The following is an 11,688-nucleotide window of genomic DNA, read 5'->3' as shown; positions in this document are numbered from 1 at the left end:
AACATTCAAAACATTCAAAAGATAATTAAAAACAAGAATAGATGAAAATAGATGGGTATAAAATTAGTTGAATGTTCCACAGTAAAATCATGAGCTTTAAATCCCAGAATCGGTGTCAACTCCTCCTCATAAATGTCAGGGACAAGAAGAACCACTCTTTTATTTTGTCTAAAAGAAGATTGAAACCGCTCCACTGCTATTCTATGTTATACCTGGCACAGATAGAATATGTTGGCAGTGGTAATAGTACTTATTTATTTAAAATGATATCCTATTTTTCCACTATAGAAGTCTTCAACGCAGTTTGCAACCAATTTTTTTTTAACCCAATGGATTATTTTAAAATTTTATTAATATTAATAATAATGTTGTTATTATTATTGTTTTTTATTATTATTATTCTCCAAAAACAAAATCATTGATACTGGTAAAACAACAATACAGACACAACAAGGCAGTTGATGTTGCTTGCTATTTAAAGCTTTGGTCAACAGAATGGACTTGGCAATGCAGTTGAATTTTTTGTGAGAGGGAATTTCAGGGTTGTAGCTCCTTGCTGCTGCCTTCGTCCATTAGACATCCATGCAACCTTCCATGGTGGGGGCAGATGGAAAAGGGCCTCTGATGATGATCTTAACTGATGGGTAGGCTGATTTTTGAAGTACCCTGAACAACACTATTACTAGTGGTAGTAGATACAATAGTGGTAGTGTTAACGGCAGCAGCAATTTCATCAATACTAGTCAGTTACTAACCTTGCTCCTGCAACTGAAGCAGATTTTGAGGACTGGGCTGTTATTCATTAAAAGAAAGTTGAGCCTCCCAGACTTGCAACAGATCTTGTTCTTCCCTACATCAAGCCACCATGAAGGGGGGGGGGACTGGAAGTATGTTGGACATGCCAATAAATTAATGATAAATTATTAAAGCATGATTGGAAATATTGCCATTTTTCACAGCTGTCACTTTACGTATAAAAGCATCAGCACATTAAACTAGTTACTGCTTTTTCATAATTGAGACTTTAGCTCCAAGCTGTGCCCTCCAGCTTTTCATTAATCACTAGGACTGAAGTTCAAGCACAATGACAGCTTAGAAGGCATTAAATGGGCAAAGTATTTTCCAGGTACTGCTAGGAAAGGCCTTTTAGTCCTCTAATCCTCGGCTAATTGTTTTTCAAAGTCTCTAAACAAAATCTGCTCCTGTCGTCTCTTAGTGACAGAATTACCAGCAGCCTTCCTTCTCTCTTTATCTTGGGCATGCTTTCTCTCGCTGTAAAATCGACTGAGTGCCTATTTGTTGGTTCCATAGAACAGGTGCAAAAGGACTGCAATATGTAAAACTGTAACTGATACTTAACCAAGGAAACATTGATTAGACTGGCTGGGAAACAATACTTCCTGACTACTTACTCTAATCATACCATTTAATTTGTCATAAAAGAAGCAAGATGGCTTGAGTGCTTCTCTCTCTCTCTCTCTCTCTCTCTCTCTCTCTCTCTCTCTGTGTGTGTGTGTGTGTGTGTGCGCGCACACACACACACACACACACAGTTTGCTTCCTTCCATTTGCTAGTAGAGGAAACCCATTCATTTGGGCAACCTTCATTTGACTATTTACTCATAAAATACATGCAGTATACACCACTGAGCAATAAGGCTTCAACTGTACTCTCATGTTTGGTTTCATTCAACACTCTCCCTCTCTCCCTCTCTCTCTGTAAAGGGCTGTAGATCAGAATTTAATGGATGTGCCAAAACATTCTTCCTTTTGTATAACAAATTATCAAGTGCATTGAGATTCATTAATTATGTCATCTAATTGGATTGAGGCAGGTGCAAAATACCTCAGATGAAGTGGTCACTGGCAGGAAGGCCTCAGTGCAAGCTTTTCTATTAGAAACCAGCATGTCTCCAGACTCATGGAATTACTTTCTACTTATTGATTAATGGCCATAATTTATTACAGTGCAGAAGATCTTGCATTGAGTTAAATGTGTGATTAATCAATTTTCCATCAAATTATGAACAGCCGCACAGTTGCCAGAAAGAAAATACCAAGTGAATTTTTCCCATGGCGTTGAGAATATAAGGTATGAGGACTTCTGCTTGAGGAGAACTAATAGCTGTCTATCACACGTATAATATTTCCTGCCACACTGATAAATGCTTAGCCCCACAAACAGGCCACAGGTAGGCGTGATTGAGAGACCACCAAATACAGTTTGTTAGCTGTCTTTCATCTATAATGAAATATTCCTTAAACCCATTTCAAAACAATTTATTAATGCAAAATGCATTTCTGCCTTCAGCCGGAAATATATCATTGTTAAGTCAACAATATTATATTATAAACTGATAATTGATATTGCAGGAAGGAAGTGGGGGGGGGGGGGATGATCCCTAGGCAATGTAGAGATGAATTTGAGATTCTGTGTACAGTAGCTCATTTTTATTTTCCATCAGAAACACAGACTTATAACTAATTGATGTCACTTCCAATTGGCTAAAAATTCACATTACATGGGTACCATGGGAATACTTGATACTGGGGCCAGTTGATGTTAAGACGGTCCCATGGCACCTCGGTGCCTCTTATTCTGAAGAAGCAACAAGCTCCCTACCACTACTTAAACTGTGCCCACTGTAATGTTTCATTAATTCTCCAAGGGGCTCTCCACCTCCATTACGATGCAGTTTACAGCACTCTCTAAACACGGAGATTGACAAACAGTGTAATAGAACCTATTAAGGATGTCTTTTCTTTAAAAGCATTAAAAATGCCACACACATGCACACTGAAGACATAGGAAATCAGTGTACAAAAACACTCTATGGCAATCTAGACTTATGAATCAACAAACCACATAGACTTCAGTATAATCTCTGGCACGGACCTTTGAGAAGTAGTGCATTCCTCTGAAACACAGTATTTGAAAGTTCCATTGAAAACCAATGGTCCTTCTTTTCAAGTCATGTGCATGACTGAAGTTAAGCACCCCTTAGTTCCAGTGAACGTAATTGTGTGAGAGGGGTACTGTTACGTCTTAACGTCCCTGGGGAATATGAACATGTATTTTAACTTTCTTTGAATTTTGCCCAGCAAAATAAATCAAAGTTCACTTATTTGGTTTTATTTAATGAAATGTATATAACTTTCACTAGAGCAAATGCCCACTAAGAGGCTTACAATAGGCAGTCTAAAATATTCATTAAAACACTAATAACGAATAGAAAAGCAAACATTAAAACAAGTTACATAAACAATTTAAAAGTATAAAATAAACCCTGTGATTTTAAAACACTGTCACTAAAATAATGTGCTAATATTACATGTCTGGATAGGATTGCTGGAACAGAAAAGATTTTAGCAGGTATCAAAGACAATACAGTAAAGGTGTCTGCCTAGAAACCTAGAATGCTTATGCGTTTTTTGTTTATTGCTGCTTATAATTTTCTGAATGTTTTGATTGTTTTTACTAATAATGTAATTTTTTGTTCTTTTTGTAAATTGCTTTGGTTTTGTTTGTTTTTTAAATTGAGCAGTATATAAATTTTATGAAATCAGTCAATCAAATAATAGCAGTTCCAAACTGTGTCTCTTAGTATATATGTAGGAGCTATGGCGCATACAAAGATTTACCCATTGCTGATGAGAGTTCTGCAACCAGCATGAAGAATCAGCCCAAGAAGCTCTTGCAGGAACTTGAACTATGCACAAGTGTCTATTTGCAATACTTGGTTATTTTATCTTAAGACTCATCCCATGGTTCCTTCCCCAGCAGTCTAAGGCATCTTGTCTCTCTTTGCTCCTCTCTCTTCATTTCTCTGTGTCTTATGGGAGACCAGGGGGAGGGAAGCTGGTTACAGCAGCAGGAGGTGGAGACTCCTTGGCTTCTTCAGCAGCCTGTCTTAACTCTGTTTCCTGGCCCGCCTCCACTCCTGCCTCTGAGTCTGGACATTCCTCTGCCCCAGCCTCTCTCTGCTGACTAAACCCTGTTACCTCTTCATCTTCCAACACCTCCTCCTCCCGGTCTTCTCCCTCATCTCCTTCTCATTGTGGTCCCACCACCAATTCCCTGGCTCTGAGTCTTCTTCCCCTGGGAGTTCCCCAACTGGTACCCCTCCCCCACTTCTCCACATCCAGCCAGTCCATTACACAGGCCCTGCTTCACAAGTGTTCTTACCTGGGTGAAACGTCCTTGAAGTCTGGCAATGCCTCTTCCTCGTCTGCATGGGGGATAAAGAGAGTTGTGCATGGAAACTAGCTCATTGTACAAAGGTAGAATTTGCATTCATTACTTCACACTTTTCTGCCTTTATCCAAACCACCAATTGCAAAGTGGCCCTCCGACAGTTGTTCAGGTGGGAATGGACAAAAAGTGCTGTAAAAAGTTATCCACCCCAGGGCTGAGATATCTAACTCTGTCTTTAGCTCCCCAAAATTCAGCTCTGTGTAGCAGTTGGCCAAAACCTTGTCAGAAAAAATATACGGTATATTAAAAGCTGGAATCACTAGTTCCTTTCCTTTATGTACTATAGAAAAACGTTCAAAGTGTAAAGTTTTAGTAAATGATGGTTTAATGGCAAAGAAATGGCATGCTCATATTAATCTTTCATCTCAAATAAGACCCAAATATCTGAAATATTTCACTTGCTCGGTCACCTACCTACCAAGTAGCTGTTTACTTTTCTGTGATGTATTTTGGAGTTGTTGTTGTTGTTGTTGTTGTTGTTAATGCTAACTGCTTCTCCCAGCATAGGGATTTGCTGTTCCTCGTTGATCACTTTTGGCCCCTAAACATTTTTTCTTTCGGAAAAAAAAGCACTGATAGAGACAATGTTATTTCAATGAAAGCAACATTATTTCTATTGACGAAAGAGCAGAGTGAGACTTCAAATGTGAGAAAAGTTGGTATTAAATCCATAAAAAAAAATAACAGGCCGGCAACTTCTTGTGTTCTTGTGTCTGTACATCAATTATCCGCTCCAAAGGGAATGTCCGGTCTCACCTGATTTGCACTTGGGGATTAAGATTAGGAACACTCCAAGCCTTGTTTGGACTGCCTGGTTCATGCTAATGCTGGAAAACTAAGAGTCCTATTCAAAAAGAAATATTTGGCTTGCTTCCCTCCAATTCACATTATCATTACTCAAGGGAAGTATCTAATGCTTTTCCCTACATAAGTTGTTCTTGTGTGACATCTATTAAGCGTGTGTTTCCATACCCCAGTGCACCTAGTTTTGTGAACACTTCACTTTTAAGCACCTCCGAGATGTACAGCTCTGAAAAAGGGCATCGAGTCCGATGCTAAATAGGCCTGCATAGCTCTGAGGTATATAATGCACATATTCATCAAAAGCCTTTGAACAAATCATTAAAAAGTGGAGAACTACAAGTTACTAGTGCCCTGGGAGAAGCAAAAATTACATGCCGTCCACTCAAGTGAGTAATTGCCAGAGCATACAGTAAGGCAGTGTATGAAGTACAGCAGCTTATCTATGAAGTGGAAACCTTTGGCCTATCACACCACACACGGATATGTGTCCCTGGAGGAACGGGCTTGTATGTGGGTATCTGTATAGTCTCTGCCAGACTTCAGAAACATTTTTGTGGCAGCTGAACATTGTAAAACACATGCAATATTTATTTGATTTGAGGCTGGGATTTATAATGATTACTTCAACAAAGGGTGTAATCACCTCTTCTCCACTGGTGTTTTAAGAAGCAGTCCAAGAAATCCAATCATGTTCTCATAAGCTGAAGACTAATTTGCACTGCTGAACTGAGCTAGAATTACTGGGTTAACCAAATCAGGTCTACATAAGGCATTGGTCTGACTTGGTGCAAGGCAGCTTCCTATAGGGAAGTTTTTAATGTTTGATGTTTTATTGTGCTTTTAATATTCTGTTGTGAGCCGCCCAGAGTGGCTGGGGAAATCCAGTCAGATGGGTGGGGTATAAATAAATTGTTGTTGTTGTTGTTGTTCCTTATGTTCCAATGGCTTTATTCCAAATGGCTGCATGCTGTCCAGTACCTCATGCAGACACCAGGGCTTTCCCAGCCCTGCCTCTCACTGATGAAAATCTCTCTCACATAGAGATTTGCACACATGGTTCGATTGTATGTTAGATGGGATTTGAGACATCCATATGTAAAAAAGGTAAAGGACCCCTGACAGCTAAGTCCAGTTACAGACAACTCATCTTACTTTACAGGCCAAGGGAGCAGGCATTTGTCCACAGACAGTTTTTCCGGGTCATGTGGGCAGCATGACTAAGCCGCTTCTGGCGAACCGGAGCAGTGCACGGAAACACCGTTTACCTTCCCGCCGGAGTGGTACCTATTTATCTACTTGCACTTTTTTGGCGTGCTTTCGAACTGCTAGGTTGGCAGGAGCTGGGACCAAGCAACAGGAGCTCACCCTGTCACGGGGATTCAAACCACCGACCTTCTGATCAGCAAGCCCAAGAAGCTCAGTGGTTTAGACCACAGCACCACCCACGTCCCTTCTCCTTACGTAGTCTCAGCCTATTGTGGGGAGGAGGAGTGGTTGTCTCTGAGAACAACTGATCTCTGATAATTTCTATAAATGTTCCCCCATTTTCTGAAGGGATGTGGGTTGCCTGAGAAAAATTACTATGCAGATTAAGCTAATTTGCATTGGGAAATTTTCAGTTTACATTGCGAAATTATCTGATGCCCAAGAGAGTGATCTAAATTAGCACCTTTATTTTACTTGTTATTTAGTTAGCAAGGTGAAACACTTTGAAACTCCCAAACTTGTCTTATGCAGTATTACATTTGAAACTTGTATCCATTCCACAGAAAAATAAAGCACTCGGGGTGGGGTGGGGAAAATCTCCCGTTGTTGGTGCTTTTCTGTCCTTCATACTATTCCTGTGAGGCATGGGATGGGGTCACTGAGATTTATTTACTGAGCACTTCTGTTTTGGAGATTCCAGGGATGGACTTGGTACCTTCTGCATTCAAAGAGGTGCTCTACCCCTATGGCGCTACTTGCAACATTCCTGCTGCAATAGCTAAATAGAACCTCAGTGAACAGAATAAGTATGGTGACTGCCGAGGACAAACGAGAATTTAATGATCACCTTGATGCCTTGTTCCTTGTGAGTTTCACAGAGACATCTGATTGGCCTCTGCTGGAAACAACAGAATGCTCAACTAGATCCTGTCTGGTCTTATCAAGGCAATCCTTATGTCTTTATTGCAATATCTACCCAGCTAGAGGAACACCATTCTCCTACTTCTGTTGGCAGTTCACATGTCTCTTTTCACTTTGTCTCCACAATTTTAATGAGTGTGGTCACAGATGTTACAGTGGTCAAGGCCATTTCTTGGACACTGATGCTCACTGATAATAGGCTGAACATATTCTTAAATCAAAGTCTTAGCACTGACTTCTAAAGAAGATATGTTAACGTCAGTCACCAGAAGCAGCAAAGAATGAAATGAACATTTATTTGACTTATGTCCTATATGACTTGGTGAGCTAATTAGTTGTCTCCTTTGAATATTTTTGAGAGAGGACTCTGTGCATACAGATATTCCAGAATGATGTGTACACACTAGAAACTGTTGAGAGCAATCTGTTCAGCATTGGAAACATGTGGGAGACAGATGAGCAAGAGTTACACAACTAATCTGCATATTCTAGTTAGACAAATTTGGTACTTTCATGAACAGAGACATAGTTTGTGTAGCTTGTGAGAGCTGAATGAATTCAGAGAAAATGTCTAACAATTCTTGAACTACTTTCATTTGTCTAACTAAACACTGAATTATTTTTAAAAGTTATTATAATATGTGTGTGATAGGTCTTCTAGCATTTGGCACACAGTATTCGTTTTAAGATCAAAAACGTCAAGCTTTGCATCTGCATTGTTTTGACCCTAACTAGGTATTCATTCAGTTGGAAACTCCTATTCAGTTAGAATTGTACCACCAGTTAATATTTTCAAATGAAAAAGGGTGAAGGTAACACCAACAGAAGGCCAACTAAATGCAAAATACTGTGTCACATATAGAATCACTGCATATTAGCTTACCTACTAATACAAATCACCAGAAATTCATCCAACCCTGAAGGTCTGAGAGCACACCTGGAAAATGATATGACTTGAACCTTCTTCAAAGGAATGGAGCTATCCATGTGCTGAGATAAATGTATAGAGTAGGAGCATGACTATACCACTTCACCTGCCCCTGCTATAGCACACCCCGTTGGCCGCACCTCCTGAACATCCATGTCCTGAGCATTATTTCTACAAATGCAACCTTATTCACAGAGGCTTCCCATTTTCAGACATTGTGCTCATCATGCAGGTCTCCAAGGTCTCACCAACAGGGTGAGTTATGTCAGGATCTCCCTGTATATAGTCCAAAGCATAGACAGCAATGTCTGAAGAGGTCTTTGGTCCGAAAGGAATTTTGTGGTAACCACCTGATGACATGATCAGTGCACAGATGGAAAAGTCAGTAGCCCATTTATATACGATGTGGAAGATCTATGCTCATACTCTCTCACGTTTTGCTTAATAACAACTTTGGGGAGGCAGTTGTTATTACTGTGGTACCTCTGGTTGCGAACCCACAGTGGTGCATCTGTGCACGCACGGGTTGCGATTCGCCACTTCTGCGCATGCGCATGACGTCATTTTGCGTGTCTGCGCATGCGCAAGTGGCAAATCCTGGAAGTAACCCTTTCTGATACTTCCGGGTCGCTGCATGACACAACCTGAAAAAACACATCATGAAGCAAACATAACATGAGGTATGACTATACACTGGATAAGAGACTTTTAATCTTTCTGCCTGTGCCCATCAGTCCCACTCCAAATGCTGCTATTTGCACTGAAAGGTAAAACAGAGAGAGAGATGCCTGTATCACTTCCTCATAAGGCAAATAGCAGCTTATGGGTCACCCTGATACACAGTGAGATGATAAAAATAGCAGCAGCAACATGTCCACCAGCAATATGGGAGACATTAACTCCACTCTTTCACACCCTGGCCCTGACTGGATTTGGAGGCTCCATGCCTTCTATTTACTGTAAAAATAGAAATGCAGGAAGTCCTGATTTCCGATCTCCCATGGATAGTTGTACCACTCTGCAGATTCAGGAGCTTGCAAAGGACACTAGGGAAAGGACAGCCTCCATGATATATAGAAGTTAAGCTGCTGGTGTGCGTGTTTTTGTTTTGTTTTTTGAGGTGTGGGGTACTGAAATGACTGTGGGAATGTTCAGGGATGCAGGAGAGGATATATTGTCTGATTATATTCGTATCCAATTTGTATTAACAATTCCACAATTTCAGCAGAGAAACATTCCCCTCTTTTACATTTGCAGCGGATGCGTTTTGCTCAGGCTCGCTAAAGCCTCTATAATAACTGTTCTGGTATTTTCCCCTTATTCCCTCATAAAAGATAAGACACGACACAGTCTTCTACAAAAGTATAAAAAAAGAGTTTACTCACATTCTGTTCACAATCGGATCCCAGAAGGCAGACTTAGCTTAGAAAAGTAACATACACTTGGAAACTATTCCATAAGAAGACAGTCCATTTGTCCTCTCTTGGCTGGAAGCCAAGAGGGCACCTTTGGCTAAGCAGATGTTGCTAATTCGATGCATGTGGTGAAAGAGAGAGAGATGGCTGCCCTGCCCTGTGCTTTTGTCGTTACCTGCACAGGTGAGGCCACACCCACCTCTAGTCACATGCAGAGGAAGTCTGTCCCAGCCCAGAAGGAAACAGGAAGTTTACCTGCTGGCTGGACAAACATTCATCCCCATGCACAAACATGTTCACTCGAGGAATGTTGTACTTGACTGCTCCTGTGTTTCACATCCCACAATTACCACCTTCACTTATGATCAGAAGAAAATATTGAATTGGTGCAAATGCTAGGCTGCAGGTACAAATTCCTGCTTTGCAGGGGGTTGGACTAAATGATCCTCAGGTCCCTTCCAACTCTACAACTGCATGATTCTATGATACAGTGGTGCCCCGCAAGACGAACGCCTCGCAAGACGGAAAACCCGCTAGAGGAAAGGATTTTCCGTTTTGGAGGCGCTTCGCAAAACAAATTTCCCTATGGGCTTGCTTCGCAAGACGAAAATGTCTTGCGAGTTCCTGCGGTTTTTCCCCCCTTCCCCCCTTTTTCTAAGCTGCTAAGCCGCTTATCAGCTGATCCGCTAAGCCGCTAAGCCGCTAAAAGCCGCTAAGCCGCTAATAGCGCTAATCTGCTAAGCCCTCAATGGGCTTGCTTCGCAAGACGAAAAAACCGCTAGACGAAGAGAATCGGATTCATTTCGTCTTGCGAGGCACCACTGTACACGCAACACAAGAGACAGACTATGGCATACAGTTTGAGAATTTGCACCAGCAGTTCTCAAACTGTAGGCCATAAAACAGCTAGTTGTGTGCTATGAGAAAAAGTAATAATTCAATCATTTAAAGTCCTGGGGGAAATTCATTAATTGTTCAGCTTTACTCCATTCTGTAGCAGCATTCCTGATAGTACATACCTTAGGATAGTTCTAGGGGTGTGAACCTGGTCTCCATTAATGCCACAGCATTTTAAGAAGGGTAACATAAGACCTTAGGAAAGCTGGGCATACATTTTCAAAGGCAAGAAAAAGCATGTGTGGTTTTATGCTTCGTTTTCATGTTTCATTTGTATGCCCTCTGCATTTTTTTTATGTGGTTAATATCACTCAAGCATGGCTGATATTTTAGTAGTTCGACTTCATGTTATTTTTATACAAAATATACCCTTGAGGTAATTTCAATCATTCCCAACCTCAAACTGAATTTAATAATAAAAAATAGTCTATTGAATTAAACTGCATATGCTAAATGTTATCATTGGCACAAAGATTAATTTTCCCTGGGCAAAAATTAACAATTTAGGCTGCAATACAGCTACTGCTGCTTGTCTCTAGAAGGGAACAAATGGAAGCTAATGGAGTAGGGTTCATATACACAGCAATATCAGGAGATTAGCAGTGTGCTAATGTGGGGAAGCTTGAAACAAATGTGGGGAAGCTTGAAACAAACAGTAAAGGAGGCTCATCAACAGTAAGCAAGGCCCTTAAAGCATAGTGTTCCTATTCCAGAGCTCCATAGGTGTTCTGATGCACTTCTGAAGCATCCATTTTAAGAGGCACATGTGGTGTATCCCCCATCATTCATGTGGATGGGGAAGCTCTTTGTTTGCATCAGATTTCCCACATATACAAGAATAGCTGGATCTGATTCAATATGGACAATGGTTAAGTTCTCAGCCAGTTTATGCGACACACTTTGACCAACGCTGAACATTGCACAAAGGTCAGAGAGAGGGAGTAACTCATGGTTTGTCTTTCCCTTCACAGGAACAGTTGAGGAACCTTCAGGAGATCACTTGGAGTGAGGCAGAGCAGAAAAGTCCCTTATGAAGTGGTGATAATAATCTGTGAAGCCTAGGAAGTGATATTTCCTTGCGGGGTGTGCCACTGTAGTAGTGCTTGAACATTAGCAGGGTTTATCTAGAGTTCCGGTGGGTGGAGGGTGGAATTACAGACCACAGGAATTCTATTATCATTCTTCAGCTGGTGGCCTCATAACAGTGAAGGCAAGAAGTCTCTGGATGCTATTGAGGTTGCTTTTTATGGAAGAAAGCACTA

The sequence above is a fragment of the Podarcis cretensis genome (genome assembly GCF_951804945.1).
Source record: "Podarcis cretensis genome assembly, chromosome: 5".
Taxonomy (NCBI): domain Eukaryota; kingdom Metazoa; phylum Chordata; class Lepidosauria; order Squamata; family Lacertidae; genus Podarcis; species Podarcis cretensis.
This window is presented reverse-complemented; position numbering follows the sequence as displayed.